This window comes from Bos indicus x Bos taurus, chromosome 6, assembly GCF_003369695.1.
Source record: "Bos indicus x Bos taurus breed Angus x Brahman F1 hybrid chromosome 6, Bos_hybrid_MaternalHap_v2.0, whole genome shotgun sequence".
In the NCBI taxonomy this organism is placed as follows: domain Eukaryota; kingdom Metazoa; phylum Chordata; class Mammalia; order Artiodactyla; family Bovidae; genus Bos; species Bos indicus x Bos taurus.
This window is the reverse complement of record NC_040081.1, coordinates 32999260-33008564: the sequence shown is the minus strand read 5'-3', so window position 1 is coordinate 33008564 and position 9305 is coordinate 32999260. Positions and strand designations below refer to the sequence as shown.

At 41.1% G+C, this 9305-nt stretch overlaps 1 pseudogene; it reads left to right on the top strand.

The window, feature by feature from the left end:
- Nucleotides 1-505: 505 nt before the first annotated feature.
- LOC113894804 lies at nt 506-1201 on the top strand (annotated as a pseudogene).
- The last annotated feature ends 8104 nt before the right edge of the window (nt 1202-9305 follow it).

Sequence of the window (9305 nt, the reverse complement as noted above, 5' to 3'; positions counted from 1 at the left end):
GACCAGGATATTTTCATATAAGTATGCATAGGGACACGAGTCTAAAAACTTTTGATTTTTATGGGCTTCTTGATTGCATGGTATAGACAGCAAAGTAAGCAGATTTTCATGCTGAGTATTTTTACTCTGACTCTTAACTAAAACATAGTTGATGGAAGAAATTAGTATTTTATATAAGCTAATATAATGCAATTAGCATATATACTTCATCTAAAAAACTGTAGTATTACTACATCTATTCTAAAATAATTCCTACACAAAATTCTAAAATTGATACTAGCCCCCTCCCACTGTTTGTGGAGCTGCCTTGGAAGTCTGGCTTCATTGTTTTCTGATCCAGTTACCTGGCTATAGGATCTTTCTTCATTGTCCTGGGTGGCTCTAGGAAAGTGATAGTTTATAGACTTGTGTGTTTTTTTCAGGAGAGTTTTTTTTTTTTTTTTCTTTTCTATTGTTTCCCACATATAAGCAAACAACCCGTGCTGATTTTTTACTAGGCTCTGGGATGGTTTTTGATCATCCTGAGAAGAATGAGCCTTGGCCTCCAGACCCAGTAAGAGAGACATCCATGGAGAAGAGTGCTCATTCCTGAGGACCTGGAGGGCTTGCAGCCCAGGAGGACTAGCTAGAAGCAGTTGGTCACCACAGAAGCAGGCTTCCTCAAAGACAGTTTGTACAATGAAGAAATCCTAATTGTGTGGGACCCAACTGTTTAGCATTCAGATATCCCAAAGTGGTACAGGAATCCCAACTACAGTTTCTTCAATAACTTCAAGAGCTATCATAAGCTGCATCCTGATCAGCCCTTTTACATCCTCAAGCCCCAGATGCCTTGGGAGCTGTGGGACTCAAAGCTGATCCAGCCAAATCCCCCATCCTCTGGGATACTCGGCATTGCCATTATGATGATGTCACTGTGTGACCAGGTGGATATTTACGAGTTCCTCCCATCCAAGCACAAGACTGACGTGTGCTACTACTATCAGAGGTATTTCGAAAGTGCCTGCACAATGGGCACCTACCACCCACTCCTTTTTGAGAAGAACATGGTGAAGCACCTCAACCTCAGCACAGACGAGGACATCTACCTACTTGGAAAAGCCATACTGCCTGGCTTCCGGACAATTCGCTGTGGAGCATAAGCTCCCCAGCCAGGCCCCCTCACCCTTCCCCACTGGCATTTTACAGCCGGTCTTCTGGCCACCCCGGGCCTCGGAAGGAAGACTGTTTTCCTGAATAATCACAGCCCACACTTCAGGCAGCAAGAGCCCCGGGGCTTCAGAAACTCAAGGGCAGGGCCCCCAGCCCAGCCTGCCCTGTTGTCATGCGGGTGTGTAAACCCAGAGCCTCCTGTCTCACTCATATATACCCATTTAGCATTCCCTCCAGAGAGGGTCCTCCCGCCCCCAACCTAGGTAAATGCAAGATTCACCTTTCCCACCAGGGCTGCCAAAACTGGTCTGCTTTCCCCACCAGAATGATGTTATTATTGCGAACCTGGGAAACAGGAAAAAAAGGTACAGTCTCTATCCTCACGGAGAAGGTGATGGCACCCCACTCCAGTACTCTTGCCTAGAAAATCCCATGGACGGAGGAGCCTGGTAGGCTGCAGTCCATGGGGTTGGGAAGAGTGGGACAGGACTGAGTGACTTCACTTTCACTTTCAAGTGAAATTCTTATGAATCATTAGTGAAGATTCATGAAATATTCATTGACCTAAGCTTATAAGCATTCATTAAAATTCATAAATTAGAGTGTTTATGGACAACCTATCAAATCTAGGAACATAAAAGGCCACATTGGGTTCATAAACCCTATTTGAAAAGTGACTTTTCATGAATTTTACTGCCTTGTTGTTAGGTCATCAAGTTGTGTCTAACTCTTTGTAACTGCATGGACTGCAGCACGCCAGGCCTCCCTGTACCTTACTACCTCCCAGAGTTTGCCCAAATTCATGTCCACTGAATCAGTGACACTGTTCAAACATCTCAACCTCATTTACTGCCTTAGCCATCTAATATAAATATATTTTTATTATATTATGTTTCTGAATCTCTGAGAATAATTTGGATAGTATTTGCTGCTGCTAAGTTGCTTCAGTCGTGTCCGACTTTGTGCGACCCCATAGACGGTAGCCCACCAGGCTCCCCTCGTCCTTGGGATTCTCCAGGCAAGAACACTGGAGTGGGTTGCCATTTCCTTCTCTTCAAATACTATCTCCAGGATAGTATTCACCTGTGCCAAATAATATATAATTTAATGAAAGAAAATGACATTTAGGTCATTTGTATTTTGTAGAATTAGTTCACATGCACAAAGCCAATGTATTTAAGAAGGCTTTGATGAAAGGGACATCTGTTAAAGTGAAAAATAAAAAAAAATGAGATATTTGGGCCAAGAAAACCTTGAATCTTAGGAGGTTGTTGTTGTTTAATTTGTTTTACTTGTGTGTCCAGTGAAAGCTCTTTATTGCTAATTACTCCTTTAATTCTATGCATTATTGTTGCCTTCACTTTGAGATTTTTCGCCTGCACTAGGATAGGCTTTTAGGCTCTAAAAGCTTTCGTAAGTTTTTTGAAACCTTTAACATTTCGTTCTCCAGTTTCACATATTAGAATGAATAAATACCACACAGAATATCAAACCGTTTTCATTGTTCCTGCTTTATATTTAATCACATATATTTTATGTTCTTTTTGAAAGTTATAAACAGGATAATCTAATTTACTTTTGAACAAAACACACAAATTCAGCTCAATTGAATGAATATTTTTGGAAACCTACCCTAGGTCAAGGGGCTTCCTAGGTGGCACAGTAGTAAAGAATCTGCCTGCCAATGCAGGAGACTCAAGAGACTCTGGTTTGATCCCTGGGTCAGGAAGATTCTCCTGGAGTAGGAAATACTGGCAGTACTGGCAACCCAAGCCAGTATTTGTGTCTGGAAAATTCCATGGACAGAGGAGCCTGGTGGGATACAGTCCATCAGGTTGCAAAGAGTCAGACACGACTGAGCGACTAAGCACACATACTGTATATCAAACATTGTATCAAGATCTGAATATACAAAAATCCTCTCATGCTTTTGGAACTAGATTGTTTATTAGGTAAAACAGTTTGCATTTTGTAGAAAATATAAAGTCAAAAACTTAAATTTTACACGCTGACTTGTGTCAATCAATCTTTAGAGAGTGACTCTTCCTTCAGAATAGACTGAGCAAAAAGACTTCTTATTGCAAAAAGACTTATTGCCACAAGTCTTCCCACAAGAAAAAAGGAGAGGAACAGTGCATTCTGATGATTTCAGTTAAAATACCCTGAACCATCAGTACAGGGCTATTTATGTTAGAGGTAAAGCCACTATCGTTTCTGAATTTTGACATGTGCACTATAATGTACACATCCCACACTTATGTCCTTTCAGCTGGAAACAATTATTTCCCTGTCAAAATGCTTCAAAAAGATTCATTGTTTACTTTTCAGAGAAGACTGAAGCTTGACCTTGGACTATCACTTCCTAGCCACTTCTGCTATAAGGATCATAAAATAAATGCCTCTGCCATAACCAAGTTCCAATGTCTAATATATATCACCTGCTTTTCAGTCTCTATTGTGGGAAAAAAAATCTCCAAGCAGAAAATTCATTATAAGGGACAAGTGGAAGTATGCAAAAGTGACCAGTAGCATTGATGAGTTTGCATGTCAGGGAGATTATTTTTTCTTCTACTCAAAGAAGATGTTATTAGGTATTAATTCATCAATCACATAATCTAGTTCAGAGGTCCCATAACTATGTAACTTGGTGAAACTCCAAATAGAACAATTTGTAGAATAAATTCTCTTTTGTTTAAAATTTTCAAATAGATGTTCAATTATATTTTCAAAAGCTCCTAATATACTTTGTATCAGAAATACATATTTTATTTATTTTTTTTAGAAATACATATTTTAATTTCATATTATTTTTCTTTATAAAATCAACCATATGTTCCCATCAAAAAGTTTTTAAAAATAGGAAAACCATAAGGTTCAGAGAGAAGACAGAATCTCAACATATTTTGGTTATTATTCACTTTTACATATCTGTATGCTTCTAAAAATGAATAATATTTTGAAAATATTAAGCTGATTTATTTATCATTCTCCCTAAATAATATTTCAGTGTTGCTTCCCACAAATTTGCTAGTTCCATACTGAAATTATCAAAAACCTATCTTTGTTTTAAAACATAAATGGTCTTTATAAATTCTATCACTTGCTGAACACACACATTTGTGATGAAATTTAGAAGGTTTCCCATAGAATCATGTTACACAAGGAAGAATTAAAGATTCAAGTGTGACAGTCAATCATATATGTTAACTTAGCCAGGCCAAGCTGTCCAGATATTTGGCCAAACATTATTCTGGATGTTTCTGTGAAGGTGTTTTTTTGGATGATATTAAAATTTAAATCAGTAGATCCTGAGTAAAGCAAATATGGATGAGCCCATCCCATTAGTTGAAGGCCTCAGTGAAAGAAAGACTGAGATCCTGCAAAGTAAGAAGGAATCCTGCCAGCAGACTGCTTTTGAATTTGAATTGCAACACTTCCCTGGGTCTCCAGCCCACCAATATACCCTGTAGAATTTGGAATTATCCCTCCATGATTGTGTGAGCCAGTTCCTTAAAATAAATGTGTCTCTCTCTATATATACACACAGCTTGTTAGTTTTGTTTCTCTGGAGAACCCTGCCTTATAAAATGATGAGTAAGGGATATGCTCAATCTACAAGAATAAAATCTTTCTGAGACTGATGTAGTTGCTTCCAGGGAGATACCTCAAAGAGAGACAGAAAAGAAGACAGACAGGAGATGAGATTCAGTTAGCCTGAATATTCCAACAGTTGAGGTCATAGACCAGGAAATAGGAGATGTAGAATTATTCTGTTACATTTAGGGAATCCTGCTTCCTAGGGCAAAGGAGAAGAAATTGTGTTCGTACAGTGCCATGTCCAGATTGATGTTGGGACGTGTGCTTGCAACATCTTGAGGGGAGGTGGAGAGATGCTTGTCCAACAAGAATAGGTCTGGAAGAGACTTGGGACAATTAAAAGGGAGACTAAAATTACTGGAGGCTAAGCAGAGCTCACAAACATCAGCAACAAACATAATTATTCTCCACAGCAGAAACATCAGTGGACATCAGTACAGAACAATCATGTTAATGGCCCATACCACTCACATTCCAATGAAGATTTGCAACTGAAGATAGACCATGGATCTATAAATACTCCCTTTTCTCGCCCACACATATACTCACTGCACCCCTACAGCCACTAGTGTCAGTGTCTTATACACTCTCCTAGAACTGTTTTAAGTTTGAATAGGTATTTATGTGTATAGCTATTTTTAAGTCATTATCTCTATATATCTTAAGGTGAAAGTGAGAGTCTCTCAGTCATGTCCTACTCTTTGTGACCTCATGGACTATACAGTCCATGGAATTCTCTAGGCCAGAATACTGGAGTGGGTAGCCTTTCCCTTTTCCAGGGGATCTTCCCAACCCAGGAATTGAAACCAGGGCTCCCGCATTGCAGGCAGCTGAGTCACAAGGGAAGCAAAATATAGTTGTAACTGACATGTGTGTACATGTGTATATGTATATGTGTTCAGTCACATCTTACTCTTTGCAACACCATAGACAGTAGCCCACTAGGATCCTCTGTCCACGGGATTTTCTAGGCAAGACTACTGGACTGGGTTGCCATTTCCTCCTCCAGGGAATCTTCCTGACCTAGGGATTGAACCCACATATCTTGTGTCACCTGCATGGGCAGGTGGATTCTTCACCACCAAGCCAACCTGGGGAACCCAAATATATTTTAAAACTATGTTTAAATGATTATACTTTAGAGATATATATTTACTTTTCATTCTATACAGTTTTCTGCATTATACTTAATTTACTCATATGGTAAAATTCTTTTAATTTAAATAAAATTGCCTCATTCCTTTTAGAGGGTTGCACTTTTACACAGTATCAGTGTTCTACAATCTGCTTAAATCTCCTTCAAAGTTTGGCCTTTCGACTGACTTTCAGGTTTTCACAACTTTTCCACTGAATTGATCAAATAATTATTTTACCCATACATTATGCTACATATCAACATGCATAGGGAATTCTGTTGTTATTGGAATTTTTTACAGAATCTATTTTACTTCAATAAATATATTTGTAATTGTTCCTTGAATCATTCCTATGATGGCTACTTAAAAATCTTTGTCAGATAATTTCAACATCTCTATGATCTTGGTGTTAGCTTTAATGATTGTCTTCTTCCATTGAGTTTGAGACCTTCCTAGTTCTTGGTATGACACATTTATTTTGATTGAAACATAAAAATTTGGGGGCATTTGCTGGGAGCTGGCATATTGCATATTGAGTGCATATTGCATATTGCATATTGAGTGCAGCACTTTCCACAGCATCATCTTTCAGGATCTGGAATAGCTCAACTGGAATTCTATCACTGCCGGGAGCCAGCGTGAGGAACTCCTCCCATGACAAAGGTCATGAGGAAGGAGGCTCGGCATACGCAAAGGCAGGATCGAGCCTCAGGAGTCCCCCTGGAAATTCGCGAGTATCTACCCCCAAAACCAGAGTCTGCCTACTTTCTGCTTTGTGCTTTCACCTACACCTCTGACTTTACAGGGGGCTGTCCCCCACTACCTCTCTCTGAAACAAGAGTTAGCTTACAGCTCCAGTTAATAATTCCTGGGTGTGACAGTGTTTAACCTACAAATTCCTTTGGAAATCCTCTAGCCTGCCTGAATAGGTTTTTCCGGCCACATGTGATTGTTCAGAGCCTCCCAACTGTGAGAGGCAGAGATGTTCTAAACTGTCTAAACACAGATTCCTTTGAGTAGTTAAAAGATGGATTAGAAATTGTATTGGTGAAGGGTTTTTCACTTACTGGGCCAATGTTTGCTGCTAAGTCTCCATACTCCTTACCTACTGTGTCCTTGGCAGTGTATTGATTGATATAATGGGTGTATAGAAATGTAAGTAGTAGCCTCAATGTTTGTAACCTTGGATCCTTGAGTTAATTCTTTTCTTGACTGAGCCCACCTCATCTTTGCCCTATAGGAATGCAGCTTTGTCCAATGCTTTTTTGGAGGCTGGTGCCTGACTTTGGAATAATCACCTTTAGAGAAAGATAAGTTTCTTAAAATGTTAACAGGCCTCCTGGCCAGAAGATGATGTAATTCACCTGAACTTTTGCATATGATAAGTTTGAAAGCCTGGCTTCGATTAGGACCAGGAGCTGCTGTCCTTGCATGACTCCACCCCTTCCCCCATTATACTCTATGCACAATTTAAGGTATAAAGACTACTTTGGAAAATGAAGTGCGGGCCTTGTTCACTGAAACTTGGTCTCCCCGTGTCACTCTCTCTCTCAAATTCTGGCTGAGTCTCCATCTGGAGCGCGGAACCCGCCATGCTTGCTAATTATGCCTGGGCTTCTAAGATCCGACCAGGGAGGCCTCAGTGTCTCCTCTCCTTCGGGAGAACGGAAGGACGCCTGCGGCCTACGCAAGTGGTACAAACTTCTTGTCTTGAAGTTTTATTGGTCTCCCGCGTAAACCAAGCTACTCAGCCTCTTTTCTCCACTGAATTTTCCTACTGAGCTATCCTCATCCTATTACTCTTTATATCTTTGATAAAATATTTAAATAAATAGGTCGCCGACGCTGTCCCCGCTTCGAATACCCTGGATCAGCTGGGGCTGGACCCCAGCAGGTGGCGACCGATCAGGCTGGATCTAATTTTAAACCTGCCAGAAGAAATATCAATAACCTCAGATATGCAGATGACACCACCCTTATGGCAGAAAGTGAAGAGGAACTAAAAAGCCTCTTGTTGAAAGTGAAAGAGGAGAGTGAAAAAGTTGGCGTAAAGCTCAACATTCAGAAAACGAAGATCATGGCATCTGGTCCCATCACTTCATGGGCAATACATGGGGAAACAGTGGAAACAGTGTCAGACTTTATTTTGGGGGGCTCCAAAATCACTGCAGATGGTGACTGCAGCCATGAAATTAAAAGGTGCTTACTCCTTGGAAGGAAAGTTATGACCAACCTAGATAGCATATTGAAAAGCAGGGACATTACTTTGCCAACAAAGGTCCGTCTAGTCAAGGCTATGGTTTTTCCAGTGGTCATGTATGGATGTGTGAGTTGGACTGTGAAGAAAGCTGAGCCCCAAAGAATTGATGCTTTTGAACTGTGGTGTTGGAGAAGACTCTTGAGAGTCCCATGGACTGCAAGGAGATCCAGCCAGTTCATCCTAAAGGAGATCAGTCCTGGGTGTTCATTGGAAGGACTGATGTTGAAGCTGAAACTCCAATACTTTGGCCACCTCATGTGAACAGTTGACTCATTAGAAAAGACTCTGATGCTGAGAGGGATTGGGGGCAGGAGGAGAAGGAGACGACAGAGGATGAGATGTCTGGATGGCATCACTGACTCGATGGACATGAGTTTGGGTGAACTCCGGGAGTTGGTGATGGACAGGGAGGCCTGGCATGCTGTGATTCATGGGGTTGCAAAGATTCAGACATGACTGAGCGACTGAACTGACTGACATATTCCTCAGACATTGTTCTGGCTTGGGTGGGATGCCTTTCTTGTCATGACCAAGGCTGGACTGAAGCTCAGATTCTCCACTTGGCCTCCAATGATGCCTGAGGGGAAGGTTCTGTAGGTTGGAGTGAGAGCCTTAGTTTCTCACTAGGCCTCCACAGGTTCAACTCTGGTTAAAAAGGATAAAAGTACTTCACTACCACAGGCCAAATGGTGTCCCCTGATAACACATGAAGGAAGAGATGATGGTCCATTTTCTACTGACTGATAGAGTTCTAACTCCCACTAGACCTCCTTTGACACCACCCCACAAGGAAGGAGAGGTGACAGTGTGTCACAGTACTTCTGGATGGGGGGGCTTCCATGCCCTTCTGTGGTCTTCTCTGTCACCAGAATTGGGCCACACTGGAGGCCCTATCTTCTGTGATGGAAGCTCTGACTCCTACCTGGCTTCCCTGACACCACTGTAGCAGAGTTTGAGCATTTCAGTGCAGCATGGCAAGGTTAGAACTCCTGGCTCCCCATTCAGCTTTTGCTGCCATGGATGCAGGTGGGGCCCACAGCTTTTGCTTTAGTGTCTGGCTGTAGTGCAGTGAATATTTTCTAAAACTTTTTGTCTTCCTAGGCTTCCCTTTTGTTGATCCTTTGATTAGAAAGGCCTTTGTTGGAGCTTACTTTTTGTTG